General features: G+C 39.0%; 1 long non-coding RNA gene across 3 annotated transcripts; it reads right to left on the minus strand.

Moving 5' to 3' along the window:
• Positions 1-13849: 13849 nt before the first annotated feature.
• On the minus strand, positions 13850-20640 carry LOC137239926 (uncharacterized). 3 transcript variants are annotated; one of them, XR_010949552.1, is made up of 5 exons: positions 20320-20640; positions 19625-20262; positions 19417-19559; positions 19209-19359; positions 13850-14701 (listed from the first exon to the last, which is right to left on the minus strand). It is a non-coding gene; the product is annotated as an uncharacterized lncRNA (long non-coding RNA). The 3 variants fall into 3 exon arrangements; XR_010949551.1 differs by having other exon boundaries at positions 13850-14078; positions 19417-19569; XR_010949550.1 differs by having other exon boundaries at positions 19417-19569.
• Positions 20641-20759: the final 119 nt, after the last annotated feature.

Genomic DNA, 20759 nt, shown 5'->3' on the forward strand with positions numbered 1-20759 from the left:
TATTCTTGTAGGGTAAGCGATAAACGCCAAAACTACAAACAGCCTCGCTCACCTGATGCAAATCTCAGGTCTAGAGTTGCATTTTTGGTACGTAAGAGTACTTCAAAATGAGTTGCATTTAATAGTTTAATAAAACTTTATAGTATTTACAGATGTAATAGTTGCTTATATTTCCGCCGAAATAAGAATACTAGAAGATTTGTAGCCTGCAAAAATGCGGAAACATACGGAAAGCAAAATTTATTTAAATTAGAGTCAAAATATAAAGCGCCACACGTGTAACATGGAAACATTTCACTTCTAAGGCTGTTTACACAAATGCATAAGGGCAAAATTATATAAAACGCTATGGTCGCTTCAAAGCATAGATAATGTAGGGCTTTTCATTGTTTTTCGTATGGCGTTGTCAAAGCGTAGGCACGCAACCAAAACATTTATGTAAATATTTCGATACTTCGCCCGACAGATGAATTAATGAATGCAACACAACTAAAGCGTCTGTGTAAATCCGCCTTAATTTTTGTAGCTGTTAAAGGTCTGCAAATGTAATGGTGTTGTAAGTGCAAACAAATCAAACTCCTATATGACGCTACTTTATTTTCTATCTATTTTCTTGTATTTTCTCTTATATTTTTTGTCGAGGGAGCCAATAAGGTTTCAATACTGGTGAAAGTGTGTGAACTATATTTAAAAAAACTAACGAAATACAAGAAAAATACAACGTAGTTCATTAAAAACAAACAAGCCAGTTGTATTTCGATAGGGTTTTTTGGCATTAGGCAGTTGTTTCTTTATTTTTTCTGACAAATGAAGATTTTGTTTTTAGTTTAAAAATTTTGTGCATAAAAACACTACTAAATTCAAAGTGTAAATTGTGTGTGCAAATGAGTTTTCAATAAGTGTACATTTTTCAGTTTTTCATAGTTATGGAATTGACCTCCAGATTCTTGTGTTACACAAATATAGTGAACTTAGGTACAGAAATTCAAATTAAAAAGTTTTTCACAATAATTTGATAAACACTACGTTTTCTCTGCTTTTTACACTTAAAGGAGTAACGCTCCGTAATAAATTAAACGGCAGCGATTTAGTTTATCACCCCCGAGTTCGGGGTTTAACTTGGTATTTTTTAGATGTGACAGCACAGATTTGTAATGTCATAAAATATATATACGTATACACATATAAAAGTTGTATAGAAATTTGCAAACTTTAACAACAAATAACTTTTAAATTATAAGTTTGCGCACTTTAAAATATATATATTTGTGATCGGGACAGCTCCCTCTTTTATTTGATACCAAGTTTTACCCCGAACTCGGGGGTGCTATTCTAAAATTTTCCCAATTAAACTTTTAATGAAAATCAATAACTCTGAACTGAACACTTTTCGCCATGATATAAAATTAAAATGCTGTGGAATAGGAGCAACACTTTTGTGACTACATAAACCCTGTTTCAATCTTTTACGTCTCTGCACAGAAACATAATTGACCGTTTTCAACCGAAACAACAACGGCAACCCAGATTTTCCCGTTATGCTCACTTAACCCTACAAGAATACTGACTATCATATGACTATCATTTGATTGTCAGCAATGTCAACCTAACGATCAGCGCAACATACAAACTTTCTATCACGAACTTAAGGGGACTTGCGCAAATGTGATGTAAACAACCGTGTACGTGTGAGTTTTTGTCTCCTTCTTGTACACCAACATGGCCTACTGATTAAGTATATAGCCGTACTGCTCACTCTCATTCCTTTTCCTGGATCAGTGCTGACACTCTAACTATCAAAAAGTGTCATAAATGATAGTTTAGTGTAGATATCAGGTTTGACTGTTATACTATCATAACTGACCATTGTTATATTCCGCCAAAAATGAAACAATGCTTTTTGCTTTTTATTTACTTTATTTCATTACGTTTTTAATTTTGTACGTGATAAAAGCATACGTGTTTTTTATTTGTTGAAAATAAATATTTCAGAAATTCATGCGGAAACACATTTAAAAATGAATCACCACTAACCACTATTATTTTTCGGGTATCAAATTTTGAGTGCGCCTCATACATTCCGACAGCTTTTGGTGTTTTTTAATATTATTTTCGATTTTTTTCTTTTAGCATGGATCTTTGAAATGCTCTCTTTTTCATTTTTTTAAATTATTTTTCATATGGTTTTCTTCGGTTGAAAATGCGGAATTTAAAAAATAACAAAACAACCGTGATAATCATTTGATTGTCATATGACAGTCAGTAGTCACAACATGATTAAACCGGATAAACTGTTCTCGCATACATAAAATTCCGTTGAGAATTATGTATCTGTCTCACATGCATAATGGTATCTGCTGTACGTTCTTTTGTTCTGTACCAGGTGTCCGAAGCTTTCCCAGTTTGAGTCCTTTTTCATGATTATAGGCTGTCGTTGGGAACATGCGGACATGCGTGAGCGATCAAAGGAACATACATAAATTTGAGTATCAATGTTTACGTCATCGCAGGATCAGCATTGTCAATTACAAGTGTGAGTGCATTAGTAAAACTATCAGCGTTTCTTGTAGGGTTGTACACTATGAGCCACGCTCACCTGATAAAATGCTTTTTGGCACTGTTGTACTTCCCTGCAAAAACGCTCCACGTCATTTGACTAGCCATTTGACCGTCATTGTGCGGTCACGCCCCTTATTAAATTTTGGTCACGTTTGTTCAGGCGTCGGTAACTTTTTTACACTTTTTTCCCATTTCGTACCTATTTATGTGATTGTGCATTCCGCTCCCACTTATAGGATGTGAGCATAGCACTGCTCTGCTCACACACGTCACAATGCGCGTCAAAAGGCGGTCAAATTTTCGGGTTTTTCCTCTACATTTTCGAGTCATTTGACAATCAATTTTACTGCGGTTTTACCGTTTATATAACCGCCATATAACTTGAATTTTACCTGCCGATTTACTTTACCTGTAGCAGCCACGAGAATAAAATATGAACCAAAAAAATTTTATTTTCAATATTTATTTTTAATTATAATAACCAAACAGAACATATAATATAAACATTTATTTAACACATATCCTTAGATTTAGTCAATTTTTGCCAAATAAAGAATATATGAGGCGCCTAGATGCAAAACCAGATATTTAAAAATTTTAAAAAAATATTTAAATTGCGACAATATTGCATCGCCTAGCAACATTCTAAAAACCCGTATTGAAAATTCATAACAATTTACAAAATTTCAGCTTTTTTGTGCTTTTCTAAGTTTTACATATCATGGATTCATCTGGTTTTGCATCTTGGAGCCTCATATATTCATGAAATTGCAACTTAAATTAATACATTTAATATAAAAAGGGAGTAAGTACTTTAATAATAACATAAAAATATATTAATTGCTTTGAGCTATATTGCTGCTGCAGCTAACTTTACATTTGGACAATTCAGAAGTGTGTTATATTCATGTATAATTTGAGTTGTTTACATGGTTTCGAATACAAAATTTGATTATTTGAATCAATTTAAGTCTACAACTTAAAGCTAAGTAGAAATTCAGATTAGATTTAATCTTGTTTTCAAATCAAGAATAATATTCAAAGGTGTCGTGGAATCGGATTGCTGTCGTAATTGAATTTGAAAGTAATAAACTAAAATATGAATTAAAAAATGTAGGACTAGTAATTGAGTCAGACTTATTATTGTTCTAAATCTAATCATTCAAGCAATAATTCTGAAACCCTAGCAGGAGTATTGATTGGTTTTAAATCTAATTCCAACAGCAATCGTATCACGACATACCTTATTATATATGTACATGAAATTGTAACTTAAATTAATACAGTTGATAAAAAAGAAAAGTAAGAATTTTAATAATAAATAAACTCGCCTTATTGGTTTTTATTTTCCAATTGAAATCTTTTCCAAGCGAACAGAAAATAATTTTAAGCTTCAGAAAAAACTCCAATTATTTAAATAATCTACAACTTAAAGCTTAGTAGAAATTCAGATTAGGTTCTCTTTTTTCAGATCAAGAATATTCAAAGGTGTCGTGGAATCCGATTGCTGTCGTAATTGATGAACTTAAAAATGTACGACTTGTAATTAAGTCAGACTTATTATTGTTCTAAATCTAGTTATTCAAGCAATAATTCTGCAACCCTTAGCAGGAGTATTGATTGGTTTCAAATCTAATTCCGACAGCAATCGTATCACATCCCTTATTATATATGTACGTGATATTGCAACTTAAATTAATACTGTTGATATTAAGAAAAGTAAATACTTTAATAATAAATAAACTCTCTTAATTGGTTTTTGTTTTCCAATTGAAATCTTTTCCTGTGCAAGCACATCGCTAACCTGTGTTGGCAAAAGATATGATTATACTGTCTTCGATAGATAGTCGGACGAGCCGCTACTCGGCGAAGTAGAGATGACCGTTGTGTCGGTGGCAGCTGTTACAACAGCAGTTTCTAACTTTACATCATCCGTACAGTGTGATGAATGCTTCACTGCCTTTTCCAATTGCTTGGCGCCAGCAACTTTTGCTGTTTGTAAAGCTTTAGCTGTAATGCAAATATATAGATGGGTTAAAGTGGTTTTCGTATGTTATTCAACAACTCACCCTATACCATCATCACAGCCTCCTCATCGATTTTGAATATGTGTACTGTTTCAGTATTCAGACCCAGTTCGTTTGGTGCAATATTTTCGATTTGATGAATATGTATACTATCCGTTAGGCAGACAATTAGGTGCAATCGATTCATTCATATACTGTGGGTATTTGAGCCGTAGACGCAATGGCAGATATTTTGATTCTTTTTATTATAAGCTTTTATTTAGTTTCACTTTTGTTGTCTGTAATGGAATCTTGCAAGTTAAATTTGATACACTTCCCGGTGTCCGATTGAGCTGAAATTTTGCACACGTGTATAACTCCGATGACAATGCAATATTACTTTGTTAGAATTCGATAAATTAATCGATAACACAGTTATCGGTAAAGATTTGTATTTACTTTGGCATAACAGCCTAAGTCCCATACAAACCCGCCGGTACCTATCCGTGGATTGTGATATTTGGACGTGGTGAATCACGCGTGTCACGCGTGGTGAATCTCAACGCTTGCGAAAAGCGGAGACACAACCCTCTGTTGTATTTCTGTGTATAACCAACATAGCTGAATTTTTAAGGCTGTTTAACTCTGTAATCTTTTCTGTAATTTATTTTGCTTTTGGAAAAATTACGTATTTGAAAAAAACTGGCAGAAAAATATTGGCATAACAGCTTAAGTTAAATCAAGAATGGAAAAACTTGGAAAATTTGAGCAGATGTGGCAATTACGCTTGCCCGTTGAACGAAATATTGACAATCTATTGATAATCGCTAGGAAATTATCGACATTCCATCAACTTAGCAGCACTTTAGCAATACTACTGTTATTATTTGGCCGCTCAAACACACCCATATTAATTGTGCATTAAATTTAAAATATACAACTCAAAAGCTGAACTACCAGCGCTACCGCCATCAGCTCAGTGTCATCATTGCTAGTAGCGCCAATAACACCAAACTCGTGCCTGACACACAAAAGTCGTTTCACTCAATAGCGCAAGTGAAATGTACTACGCACTCACTACTAAGTAACGTCAAATATTCGATTGGAGTCATTTCGTCAATGAGCTACCATTGAGCTGGCGCCGCATTGGCGCTGGCGCCATGCAATTTACATCACTAAAATTGCACGAATGTCCAGGCTCATGACTGTTAATCCAGATGGTGAAAACGAAGACTCAAAGGAATGCAACCTTGCAAACAACAGCCGTCATTTTCAAAGTGTAAAAATTCTGTGATACAACGAACGCTAACGCCGTTAGGCTGTTATCGGTAAGTGTTGCATACTTTTCTGCGCACTTGATTTTGTTTTACAGATTTTTGGCGATGGAATTTTAGCTAAGCGAAAGTAGAATTTTATTTTAAAACAGATTTAACCCACAGATGAGAGATCTGCAATAAGTAGTTGTAAACTGAACGCGGCATAGGCAAAGTTAAGTTATTTAACACTGTTTGACATAATTTTATATGTACTCTCTGTCAAAAATGCTTCAAGTAACTTAGTCACATTTTATTTCGATTATGAATATGCCCCAATATATTCGGATTATGATATAATAAAATTAAAGAAAAAAATAAAATTAAAGAAAAAAAACTTTTTTAAAAATAAGCTTTTATTATTGGCTAATAAAATTAACTAAAAAGTAAGCTGATGCATTAAAAGAAATGGATAGAATGAGAAACGTTACAAATAACTAAGTAAAGATTACGTAACTAATTTAAACAATATTTTACCCTACTAAAAATTTAAAAAATTCCTTTTTAAATTAAATGTAAGAAAAAGTATTTTCTAAGAACAAGCTTCTATTACTTGTTAATAAAACGAACTAAAAAGTAAAAAATAAAATTAAAGAAAAAAAAACTTTTTTAAAAATAAGCTTTTATTATTGGTTAATAAAATTAACTAAAAAGTAAACAATAAATTGACTCTAAAGAAATATAACACTTTATAAGTTCATTGTAAGCTTTAACGATAATTAGGCTTTTTCGTCTGCGACAAAAGAATTCTATATTGTACATAATTATATATTTTTAACATTAAAACTTTACACCTAAATTATTAAACCTTACAGTTTATATCACAGTCCTAATTGTTCTAATAAAAGCGTGTTACATTGCGAAAGCAAGAAAAGGAGATCCAAAATGTTCTTAATTATACTATCAAAATTCAACACGTTTTTTATTAGAACAATTAGAAATGTGATATAAACTGTAAGGTTTAATAATTTAGGTGTAAAGTTTTAATGTTAAAAATATATATTTATGTACAATATAGAATTCTTTTGTCGCAGACGAAAAAGCCTAATTATCGTTAAAGCTTACAATGAACTTATAAAGTGTTATATTTCTTTAGAGTCAATTTATTGTTTACTTTTTAGTTAATTTTATTAACCAATAATAAAAGCTTATTTTTAAAAAAGTTTTTTTTTCTTTAATTTTATTTCTGTTTTGTTTGTTGATAATTTAATTTATTGTTCTGTAAATTGAATTGAATTTTGTACGCATATTTGGTGAAATTTTCTGTTAAAACATTTTATTCTTGTATCTTATTTTATATTATTGTATTGCTTTTACCGCTGATTATTGTTGCTTTGATTGCATTCCGAAGAAGCATGACTGGTGAGCCAATTTTCAAAGTTGATATATGCGCAGGCATTCCTTTTGGTTCTAAGGAGTATAGAAATTTATTTGGATAATTCACAATTTTATCTTCATCTGTAACTGTGTCGATCGATTTATATTTCGTCACTTCACCAGGAAATTGATTTTGAAAGCGATCATTGATTTTCTTAACATTATCATTTTTGGGAGCTAAGATAGCTCTTTCGCATAGCCAAAAAACAAAAACATTTAAATTTAAAATTCTTAATTCTGAAATATGAAAAACTTTCGTCTTGATCGAAGGAACCTCGAGCCAAAATTTGGTGATGATCGAAGTAGAGCAAACACGTTTTCATAGGGAACACACACACAGAATTTGATTTTTATAGAAGATGTAGATAGACTGAAGCTAAACAATTTGTTTAACAGCGGCAGATTACTAAACGTCCAAAAGGCATAATAGCTAAACTCAACAATGCAGTCAAATTTTAGGTATTAAAATAACTTAAGTTTGTACGGCAGCCATAGTTTTTCCACCTTTCCACATTTTACTGGAGGTTTTAGGACTTAACGTCACATAGCTCCTTACCAATTTTAATTATCCTACCATTACGACATCCAGATATATCCATTTGTATGGGAGGTACCACGCCCCCTTTTTCCCAATTCCATATTTTGTTGGTGGTGTTAAGGATTGACCTCAAATCACTCCTTACTGAATTTCAATGTTTTGGCATGTATACCTTCAAAGTTATGCTGTACCAAAGATTCCATTTGAATGGGAGGTTCCACGCCCCCTTTTTCCCAATTCCGCCTTTTCTTGGTGATGTTAGGGATTGACCTCATATAACTCTTTACTAAATTTCAATGTTCTGGCATGTATACCTTCAAAGTTATGCAGTACCAAAGATTCCATTTGAATGGGAGGTTTCACGCCCCCTTTTTCCCAATTCCGCCTTTTCTTGGTGGTGTTAGGGATTGACCTCATATAACTCCTTACTGAATTTCAATGTTCTGGCATGTTCGGTCAGTGTCAAACTATTGTGGAACTCAGTTGTTGTTGTTGTTGTTGTAGCAATGCTCGCCCCACCTAATAGCCGCCACCGATCACAAATTGTCATCAATATCCTCTAACGGGAGTCCAAGGAAACTTGCCGTTTCAACAGGGGTGGACCATAAGGAAAGGGGTGTTAGAGGCGTTGGTTCCACATTACAATTGAAGAGATGGTTGGTGTCATGTGGGGACACATTGCAAGCGGGGCATATATTTTGTATGTCGGGGTTGATTCTGGATAGTTAAGAGTTTAACCTGTTACAGTATCCAGAACGAAGTTGAGCAAGAGTGACACGCGTTTCCCTGGGGAGTATGCGTTCCTCTTCCGCAAGTTTTGGATAATTTTCGTTAAGTACTGGATTCACCGGGCAATTCCCGGCATAAAGGTCCGACGCCTGTTTATGGAGTTCACCAAAGACTTGCTTGTGTTTTTTCACTTCATACGGCTGGGTTCTCAGGTGCCGTATTTCCTCAAAATGCTTACGGAGATCACTCCTTAAGCCCCTAGGCGGTGCTGGTTCATCAATCAGATGTCTGTTGGGATGCCCAGGTTTCTGGATATTCAACAGGAACTGTTTGGTCAGCATCTCATTTCTCTCCCTGATGGGGAGTATTCTCGCCTCATTATGCAGATGGTGTTCTGGGGACATAAGAAGACAGCCCTTGGCGATTCTGAGAGCATTATTTTGGCTGGCCTGTAGTTTCTTCCAGTGGGTGGTTTTTAGGCTTGGCGACCATATGGGTGACGCGTAGCACGTAATCGGCTGGCTAATTGCTTTGTATGTAGTCATGAGCGTTTCTTTATCTTTTCCCAAAGTACTGCCAGCGAGGGATTTGAGGATTTTGTTACGGCTCTGAATTCTCGGAACAATTGCGGCTGCGTGCTCACCAAAATGTAGATCCTGATCAAACGTCACACCAAAGATTTTGGGGTGTCGGACAGTCGGTAGCGTAGTGCCATCGACGTGGATGTTCAAAATGGTCGACATTTGGGGCGTCCATGTTGTAAATAAGATCGCGGAGGATTTAGTCGGTGATAATGCCAGGTTTCGCGAGGCGAAAAAACTGGAGAGATCAGGGAGGTAGCCGTTTATTTTATTGCATAGCGCATCGATCTTTGGGCCTGGGCCTGTGGCCATTATTGTGCAGTCATCGGCGTAGGAAACGATTGTGACTCCTTCCGGTGGTGAAGGTAGCTTAGATATGTAGAAATTAAATAAAAGTGGGCATAGGATACCACCCTGTGGCACCCCCTGTTTAATTCTCCTTGGTTTTGATGTTTCGTTTCTAAATTGCACCGATGCCTGCCGACCACCCAGATAATTTGCGGTCCACCTTTTAAGACATGGGGGAAGGGTAGACCCTTCCAGGTCTTGCAGTAACGAGCCATGGTTGACCGTATAAAAATCTTTTGATAGGTCTAGCGCTACGAGTACTGTTCTATGGTGGGGGTATTGATTTAAACCGCAATTTATCTGGGTGCTAATGGCATTTAGCGCGGTGGTAGTGCTATGGAGTTTTCTGAAGCCATGCTGATGAGGGGCTAGCTGCAAATTTGCTTGGAAATAAGGGAGCAAAATGGCTTCAAGCGTCTTTGCCACTGGCGATAGGAGAGATATCGGACGATACGACTCACCTATGTTAGCTGGTTTCCCAGGATTTAGTAGTGGGACCACAAATGTGGAAAGAGACAGATTGAAGACATGCGGTAAATATTTGAACCCCTCTTTCCCTAGGTTTTTAAGCATCGGCATGGCTATGCCGTCTGGGCCCACTGCTTTGGATGGTTTAGCACGACCAATGGCGTCCTCAACCTCTTTAGCGGTGATGGTGATTGGTGACGCGCTGAATTCGTGTTTATGTGCGCGTCTATTGGCTCTCCGTCTATCTTTGTCGTACGTAGGATGCATTATATATTGTCGGCAGAAAGCGCTCGCGCATTTTTTCGCGCCCGACAGCACTTTGTCGCCAAGGGCGATGGAAACTTTGTCTTTGTGCTTAGTCGGATTCGATAGGGACTTTACGGTGGACCAAAGTTTACCCACACCGGTAGAGAGGTTACAACCTCTTAGGTGCTCCTCCCATTTCGCCCGCTTGTGTTCATCTACAAGCAATCTGATGCGTTGGTTTATATCCCTTATTTGGGGGTCGCCTGGGTCAAGCTGTCTTATAAGGTCACGTTCTCTCGCTAAGTTTGCGGCCTCCGCCGGGAAGTGGGCCGGATTTCGGGAATTCTCCCGGCGGGAATGAAATGTGCCGAGGCGGATTTAATGACCCTACGGAAGGCACGCTCCCCTTGGCGGGCATCAGTTGGGATAGAGAGGGCAGCTAGGCGGCTGTCTGTAAAGGATTTATATTCTTCCCACTTTCCTTTTTTGAAGTTTATGAAAGTGCGTTTTTCAGTGACGATGAAATCGGCGTTACGCTCAGGCGAAATAAGTATGGGCAGGTGGTCGGATGCCAATATTACCATCGGCTGCCAGTTGACGCAGTTTACGAGTTCTGCGCTCACGATTGACTTATCTGGCGAGCTGTGACAGCTTCCTACCATACGTGTGGGGGCGTCTCCGTTTATTGTGCAGAACGTCGTTTCTTCTATTTGATCCGCCAACATCTCACCCCTACTGTCCGCCCGCAAGTTTGAATGCCATAGATCATGATGGGCATTGAAATCGCCTAAGATAATGCGATTGTTGCCAGTGAGTAAGGCCCTGATATTAGGGCGGTATCCACTGGGGCAACAGGTGGCAGGGGGGATGTAGATGTTGATGATTTCTAGGTTTGCATCGCCTGACCGGACAGATAGGGCTTGACGTTCTAAGACATTGTCCCTGCGGTCGATGCCAGGATCAAATATACAATATTGCACAGAGTGGTGTATGATAAACGCGAGACCGCCTCCATTTCCGCTCTCGCGGTCTTTCCTGTGGACGTTATACCCAGAGCAGGTCTGCAATGCAGATCTTGCTGTGACTTTAGTCTCTTGAATCGCAGCAATGCGGATGTTGTGCCGCTTCATGAAATCGACTATCTCCGTAATCTTCCCAGTTAGTCCATTACAGTTTAACTGCAGAATTCTGAAGTGCATAAGGGGAGACGTCGCCACTCTGGGGGTAAGTGACGGGTGACTACGCCAGGACGCAATTGCTGTTGTGGCCCTAGGACTGGGCGTCCTTGGGCAAGCATTGGGGTACCCGGATGATTTGGGTTTGCGACCTGGCAACATGGCGCGATGAAACACGTCGGGGGGTTGCCGTCGCGGAGACCAGAACATCTAGGGAAGTGGCACCACCCAAGGCAGGAGCTGCATTGGGCTGATTTCGCAAACATATATATTCTGTGCTGGCAAACGGTGCAAACGGAGGTAGGGACTAAGAGTCTGTTTCCCTGACCTACACGATTGCTGCCGGAAAAGAGGGGGGAGAAGACGGGGAGAGGGGCTGTTGCTCAGCATATCTTCCGACTCTACTACGAAGATTGTAGTTATGAGTGGTAGCAGCTGTTTGAGTTGTTGGCGCCGTGGGGCGCGAGCAGCAGCGGGTACTTGTTGTGGCTTGCTGAGCAGCGGGGCTGCTGGAAGGTAGTGGGGGGGGGGGGGGCGCTTAGACGTAGACTACGGGACGCCCTTGGGCGTGAACAGCAAGGAGCCACAAAAGATTTATAAAAGTTACGTGGACGTCGGGTTTTGGGATCAAGCCCAGAACAACCTGTCCGATGCAACCATCCCTTGCACGAGACACACTGAACAGAGTATGACCGTCTAAAAAAGATTCTTTTCCGGCAGATGCAGCAAAACCATTTCTCAGAACCGGGGTCAGGAGACGGACCCGGATTGGATTCGATGCCTTCCCGGAGTAAGAGAATATGGAGCAGTCCTGCTGCAAGGAGCTGCTGGGAGGATGACAATTTGTGGGAGGGACGAAACAAATTAGATGAGGTCACACTGAAATGACAGTCCTTGGTCGGGAAAAATCCCGAGTCGCTCCGGTACATAGAACCGACTGCCTTGGGAAGCGGTGGAACTCAGTGGAACCTGAGTGTAACATGCGTTTGACACTGAACGAAGTGTCAAAATTACCGGGGTTGCTGTCGTTGGAAGCCACGCAGGGAAACAAAAAAAGGAGGAATATCAGATATGGGTTGCTGTGATGGTAAATTTTTTGAAAGAATTTAGTATGAAAATGTAGTGCACCTATATGGGTCCTACAGAAAATTATACAAAGTCTTGAATTGGGATATCTGAGGTCGCTTAGTTATTCCAGTAGTAAGAATACAAACACGGGTGCTAAGTTTTTCTACCCGTTCAAAAGTTCTCCGCGAAAAACAGTTTGAAACCGAGGTTGACTGCAATAACCCGTCCAAAAATGTGGAAAGAGAAATGAAAAGACGCGTTTTGTCCTTTTATCAATAGCCCAAAGTCGAAAAAGTATTCGAAATATTGGAAGCGAGCAAAAACGCGTCTATTAATACCTCCCCCGACGGTTTTGGTCGTGTTTTAGCAATCGTCCCGGTAATAAAGTATCACAATTTGTTAATTAAAATTGTCGAAAACATATGGATTCTAAAAAGGGATGTAATTAAGTGCTCGTTTGAAAGTAAATAAGGGCATTTCTTTGTAATTTTACGATAAAAATTTTACGAAGTTTTCGTTAGCAGTTACTACACTTTTCTTGGACCTAAGAAGTACAACAGTGCCAAATAGCATACAAAAAAAAACGAACAAGAACAAGCATTATATCAGGTGAGCGTGGCTGTGTATGTGCGTGCTTGTTACATATCCTACTTGTAGGCCTGTACTATGGTTTGGGGGCTGCCTCTGTACCGCCCTACCATTGTCCTCATGGATGTTATTGAGGCCCCGTTATATTACCACTAACATCCCATGTCACAAACCAAAGTAAAACAAAATTATGTACACATTAGTAATTATTATTCACAAATTCAATGCATTATACTAGTTTGTTTAGTTTTAGCCTAACTGACCTGAACTTAACTCACAAAATCGGTTTTGATTTTAAATAAAATTAAAGAAAAAAAAACTTTTTTAAAAATAAGCTTTTATTTTTGGTTAATAAAATTAACTAAAAAGTAAACAATAAATTGACTCTAAAGAAATATAACACTTTATAAGTTCATTGTAAGCTTTAACGATAATTAGGCTTTTTCGTCTGCGACAAAAGAATTCTATATAGTACATAAATATATATTTTTAACATTAAAACTTTACACCTAAATTATTAAACCTTACAGTTTATATCACATTTCTAATTGTTCTAGTAAAAAACGTGTTGAATTTTGATGGTATAATTAAGAACATTTAGGATCTCCTTTTCTTGCTATCGCAATGTAACACGCTTTTATTAGTACAATTAGGACTGTGATATAAACTGTAAGGTTTAATAATTTAGGTGTAAAGTTTTAATGTTAAAAATATATAATTATGTACAATATAGAATTCTTTTGTCGCAGAGGAAAAAGCCTAATTATCGTTAAAGCTTACAATGAACTTATAAAGTGTTATATTTCTTTAGAGTCAATTTATTGTTTACTTTTTAGTTAATTTTATTAACCAATAATAAAAGCTTATTTTTAAAAAAGTTTTTTTTTCTTTAATTTTATTAAGTGTAACATTTGTAAACAGTTGGGTTTCTCTGCTGTCACCATCACCACTAGAGAGCTATTGAAGAAACGCTCGACCAAGATAATATGTGAGATTTACACGTATAGATTTCTTCCACCTTTTCACAGTTATTGATTGAGAAAATGCGAAAGCCATATTTACCATCCAATACCGAAATAGAACTGTAGAGGAAGAAACATTTTATAAAATTTAATAAAATCAAAAAATGATAGTTGTGCTAAAATGGGGTAACGTATTGTATGTTAAAGTATAGCAAAGTCTCAGCGGCTTTGTCCTGGTGAAAATTGAGTTTGAATAGGTTTTATTCTTCATTCTTAGAAACATGTACGAAGGTACCTGGTAAGATATTAAAAATCCTCAACGCTTTTTTTGCTATAACTTAAAAAAACTCATATTCAAACTTCTGCTTAACTTCTACATATCAATAGCTACCTTTACCACCAGGAGTCACTATTGCTTCTACGCCTATGATATTGTTTCCTACATCGATGAGCTTTGTAATAAAATAAACAGCTATCTCCCAATCTCTCCAGTTTTGTCGCCTCGCGAAACCTGATATTCAGGGCTGTCATGGAATCCAAGTCGGTTCTGCGTTTTGTCGGAATTACAAACCAATATTGATTTCAACTGGTGTCATAAAACCGTATTGGTTTTGCTCTTTTCGAATGTAAATAAAAGCGATGGTCGAAATCAGCTGTTTTGCGATGCACCGGCAATTTTGATGTTAATTTTTTTGGCAAAATTTTATAAAATAGTTGTTTTGTGCAATTAAACAGAAATATATCTAGAAATATATACATATACATATATAGAAATAAAAAAATTTATTGACATCAAAATGGCATCAGCAGTTGTAGCAGTTATATTATGGAATTTATATTTGGAAGAAGAAAGTTGCGAGAGGGTCAAAAGGAAAATTTTGAGAGATCGCAGCAATCCGTTTGAGTTGCCAGAGACAGCGTAATTAAAAAATGTCTTAATGTGGGTTTCTAAATATTTATAGTGTATTTGCAGTTACATTGAATAATAATGCATAAAAAAAGAGGCTTTCCGAATGGTATTGGACACCATTCAAAGATGCTTAACCCGCTCGAAAGTTCTGCCAGTGCTGCAACTAGCAGCTACATTACGATTTTTAGCTGAAGGATCCTATCAAAGATCAGTTAGCAAAGATTCTAGCATGAGTGTAGGTAGAAGCACGTTGTCAACGATTTTAGATGATGTGCTTCGCAATATCTGGATTTTCTCCATAAATTCAGTCAAAATACTGTTTTGCATTGAAATTTTATGTTTTCCCCTATTAAGAATGAAAATATATGTAAATTTACATTTATTTTTATAAAATAAACCTTTATTTACTTACATTTTTAGAAAATACTCAACTGCAAGAGAAATACAACTAGGAAAAAATTAAATCCAACAGCATTTAACTGATTGGATTGTTTCCAATAGCAAAATCGATATTATCGGATTCTGTGACACCTAACACCGACACTAATTCCAATTCGAACATTAAACCGATAACATTGGATTTTATGACCCCAAAGTAATTATTTTGTCGTTTTTAAATCCGATTCCGGCAACAATTGGATTCCATGACAGCCCTGATTGTCACCAACCAAATCATCGGTGACCTTATTTAAAACATGACCGCACCAAATGTCGACCATATGGCATTACCCTACCGACTGTCTTACACCCTAAAATTTTGGGTGTGACTTTCGATCAGGATCTACATCTTGGAGAGCATGCACTAGCAATTGTAACGAAAATCGTCGTTGGTGTGAGGGCTTGGCCGATCTCCATAGCGCCCGACTATGGGGAGGAGCTGTTTAGGACTGACATCTACGCCGTTTCGCCTCATAGGAGGGCGGCGGGATGTCGGTGACCAAGAACTGCCAACTCCCTAATCCAGGGTGTTATGCGGACCGTGCCTATTGGACGATTTGTAGGCAGGGGATAAATTCGGCTGTATTCGAACGGAGCATTCCCGATACCGGACCACCTCGGGAAGTATTGATGGCCTTACCACAGTAAGGGGCGCTGCTGAGGCTGACGGTTCTTTCCCCGTATATAATACTGGACCGCTGAGCCCGCCTTGTCGGGCTGGTGGTCGTACGACCAAGGTGAACGACTCATTACCTAATTTTCATAAGGACGATCATAAGAAGAGGACTGAGCCGCAAGCCAAGGACGACAAATACGCATTAAGCGATGCGTCGGACTCGGGGAGCGAGAGTAGTGCTAATTCAATGAACTCCGTGTTGGAGAAGCACACAAATGAAAAAGGAGTAGAAGAGTTGAGAAGGGTACGGAGCAAAGAGCTCTCTCGAAGTACCGTGCAGTACTAAGAATTGTACAACGCTTGGGAGCAGTGGTGGACCCAACAGAAGAGGAGATCGAGCGCTTGGCATGGGCTCATGAGGCGGTAGAAGTAGGTCGAAGGCAGTTCAAAAGGTTTGCTGCTAGAAACCCTCGGTTCTGCAACCGGTATGAGGAGGAAGAAGCGTCGAATGGCAGAATGAAAAGGCAACGTTTGGAGGAAGGCGACAAGCCTGCTTTCAAGAGGCAGAAAGGTCCCAGTCCCAGAGCCGCGACGCAGGGCAGTCCCATAGACAAGACAAGTAGGCCCAAAGCTGTAAGACAGATGAGCCCCAATAGCGAGGTAGCAACTACCTCGAAGGCTGCGAGTCAGAGGGAAGTTCCAACTATGGAAGTAGGAGATAAGCCAAAGGGAGATAACGCTAAGACTTCGACTTTCTCGGAGGTGCTAGAGGGAGCTAAGACTCCGGCTTTCTCGGAGGTGCCAAAGGGAAATAACACTAAGACGCCGGCTTTTCCCGAGAAGATGAGTGATGTGGCAGAGCAGTCACTGACTGTGGCGCTCGTTGATCGGAGCAGTCCTTTCGAACAGATGACTAGTGAAAGGTGGAGATCTGTAGAAAAGGAGCTTATTAGCTTAATGCTTAAGATGATGCGGGAATAACCAAGTAAGCTCCTTCCAACCTTTGATTCGGGGGATGGTATAATGGTATGAAGATGATGGCGTGCGACAACATCGCGAGCTTGCGGTGGCTGGAGGATGTGGTTCCAAACCTCCAAAGGCAGGGCACGAACGCGCGTTTTGAGATGGTGGATAAAGCGCAAATCCCCAAAGTACCAAAAGTTAAGGTATGGATACCGTGCGTGATGAAGTCGGAGGATACACTGCGACTTTTGCAGAATCAGAATCCGAACATACCGACACAGGATTGGAAGCTACTTACTGTATCTCGGCCTACGGAGGAAGGCCAGTTATACATCTTCCAAATAAACAAGCCAGCGGAGGATATATTGTACGCGCAGCTTGGAAAAATGTCCTTAGGTACAGGCAAAATTTATATGCGACTCAGGAAAAGAAGTCGCGGGTATTAAAGTCCTAACACCCTGGACGTGGGCGAAGTCGAAAAGGACCTCAAAAGCCTAAGGGAAAAAAGACAGGTGGAGGTAGCCCACGTCACCCCGAATGTGTTAGAAGGGGACCAACAGCCAGATGGTGCTGTGAGTCGCACAGAGGAACACCCGGCACAACAGGAACAAAAGGCTGAAGGAGGCTTCGAACACTCTAAACCAAAAGGGCTAGGGGAGGACGACGACGTCACGATGAAGGTGCTGGAGGCGGACAAGCAGCCCATTGGTGCTGCGAGTCCTACAGATAAACCTCCAACACAGGAGCCGTGGCTTCCATCGGGAGGAAAGGTTTCTGGACTTAGCGCGCGCGGATTTGGCGTTTACTATGCGCAAACGGAAGGACGGGTGCGAGCTGTAGTAATGGTAAGGAAACAGCTGCATTCATATATGCTGCCTAATTACACTACTGAGGATCTCGTAGTGGTGGTGAAATCGCCGGGCTCAGATGTTACATGTCCGGCCATGCTACAAGTTTCAAGTAGGGCGGTCGTGGGATGGCTTAAAATAATATTCGATGGGTGCATAAACTGAATCATGTACCGCACTCTTGGAGAACTGCTCGTGTAGCTTTACTACCAAAGGCGGGGAAGATCGGTCACGTGTATCCCAAAGATTATAGACACAATAGCTTAACATCATTTCTGCTCAAAACCTTTGAGAGGCTGATAGATGTGTACATAAAGTCCAACGTGGATGAAAAGCTGCTCTCCACAACACAACAGGCGTACACCAAAGGCAAGTCAGTAGACACCGCATTGCATAGGGTGTTAATAAGCATAGAAAAAGCCCTGGAATATAAGGAATATGCTCTAGAAGTCTTCTTAAGCATTGCCGGGGCTTTCTAAATGGGCGATTATTGATGGTCTTAATTACGTTAAAGTGCATCCAGCCTTACCCAGATGGATCGACTACATGTTAAACTGCAGTAAGATTACATCGCAATGGGGATTGTACGCGGCCACGAAATTAGTGGACAGGGGCACTCCGCAGGGAGGGGTGCTATCACCTCTGCTGTGGACGCTGGTCATTAACCAACTGCTTAGGGGATTCTACGAGGAACTAGACAAACTTACGGTTTACGCAGATGACATTGCATATGGTCTTGTATAGAGGTACAAGGTCCCTAATTGGACCAGGCCTAAGTTAGGAGGGGCGACCCTACGGGAGAAACCTTGCACAAAATATCTAGGAATGATCCTAGACAGTAAGCTGTCATGGAAGCTTAACGTGGAGGAGAGGGTGAGGAAGGCTTCAACGGCACTTTATGCATGTAAAAGAATGTAAAAGAACCGGCATATACGATCAGAAGGAACTCGATGACGATGCCTCAAAACTAACAACCAAAAGCAATAATTATCATTTCACTGACACAAATTTTATAGTTTTTTTTTCGGGATTTGGTCACAATGTTGTTGTTGTTTTTGTAGCGATAAGGTTGCTCCCCGAAGGCTTTGGGGAGTGTTATAGATGTGATGTCCTTTAGCCGGATACAGATCTGGTACGCTCCGGTAACACAGCGCCATTAAAGTGCTAGCCCGACCATCTCGGGAACGATTTATGTGGCCACATTAAACCCTCAGGCCATCCCTCTCTACCCACCCTACGAACGATTCGCCTCCAAACGATTTCGTCTAGCAATAGTATTCTCTATCATTTTCGTTCGGTCTTTACCTTTCTAACTAACAGGAAGGCAAAAGTAATTGTCAAGTGATAAGTTGCCATTGTTTAACATAGTGGAAATACACTAGCGATTCGTCTCTGATCCGCATCGAAAGTTCTTTTCGTAATAGAGAATGAGGCCCTAAGATTAGACATTTTTTTCAATTTGTATTTTGACTTACCAGCAACAACAGAATCATGTTTAATTGTACGCCGCACAAGCATTATAGCATCATGTGACGAAGCTCAGTTTCTTCCAAAAATTCTTCAACACTGCCACGTAAAATCAATGTACTTGTTCTAGCATTAACGCAATCTTTAAATAATTATAAACTATAAAAATGAAATTAATGTCAAACCTTGGAAAATGTTGAAACGTTCACCACCAACCTGACGTTCTTCAAAGTAATAACATTGACCCAAAACACTTGAATTAATATCATTAGCTGTAGTCATAACAGCACCACCACAAGCTTTCATTCTACGTTTCCAATCTTCTTGTGGTACATGAACAGCACAGAACATATCACGATCTGCAAAATACTGTGTAGCAACATCACCAATTGGTAATTTAGAAAACACAACATTGGCGCCTTACTTAGCTAGTTTATTCTACAGAATACGCCATTCATGGCAGATCATTTTTCCAATAAAGCACTTTGTTGCTCCTTTGATTGGCGCTTCGACATGTACAGCCATGTCATATTTTAGCATGCATAATTGTAATGCTTTACGTATAGCTTTAATGATGATACGTGCATGCACGCCTTCCTTAACATCTGGCTTAACTTGTTTTAAGATTTCACATGCTTAAAATACTACTGAAGTGGTGCCATCGCCGACCTGATAAGAGAAACATTTTTATTCTACACATTATAATATAACAAAAAACTTTCCTCAGCATTTTGAAATTTGGCGATGTCTACTAGAGTTTTACGGCTGGATTCACAATATCCAATAGTTTCATAATGGTTGCCCTATCATTTGAAATTGTGGCCTTACCACTGGAATCAGCAATATGCTTGTCCATAATACGTGAACCCAATGTAGTGCGTACAGTGCCACAATTGAATGCGAGGCATTGATGTTGGATATGAGTTGAGGTTTACCATGAGAGCTATCGGTACCCAAGCATTTTTTACACAAATACTCATGTACCCAATACAAGTTCAGGACGTTCATATTTATCGACACGCTGCCCGGTATGGCCCAAATGTTGGAAATATGCAGTTGGCACTGTTGAGAAAAAATATGGATCAATGAACACAAGTAAAAGTGAAAGATTTTTTTTACCATCTCTTGTTACTTTACAAATTAGACATTGGAAACAACGACCAGCATCTACAAGTTGCTATTGAGCCTTGCAACGATTACATCTAATTGCACCCAATTCACCAAAATTTACAATGGGTGGCTCATATTCACCCTCAACCGTGCGTGCCATTGGTGAGACGGTAATGCGGCAGTTACCCACCGACGTGTGCCGTACGTACGGACGTTTGTCGTATGAAGCACGGTTGACCGAACTCTCAAGCCCGTAGAAATCAATGTGTGCGTCTGTGTACATGTACATAACATATTGGTGTGTGTATTGTTTACAACAAAGCACTGTTGCCATTGGCCAGTTTGCATGCATGCTTATGGAAACATCAACTTTTTCCAATTAAATTTTTGATATTGTAAAATGCCGGAATACATATTAAATAAGTATAAAAAGATTACATATTTATAAT

This window comes from Eurosta solidaginis, chromosome 2, assembly GCF_040869045.1.
Source record: "Eurosta solidaginis isolate ZX-2024a chromosome 2, ASM4086904v1, whole genome shotgun sequence".
NCBI lineage: Eukaryota > Metazoa > Arthropoda > Insecta > Diptera > Tephritidae > Eurosta > Eurosta solidaginis.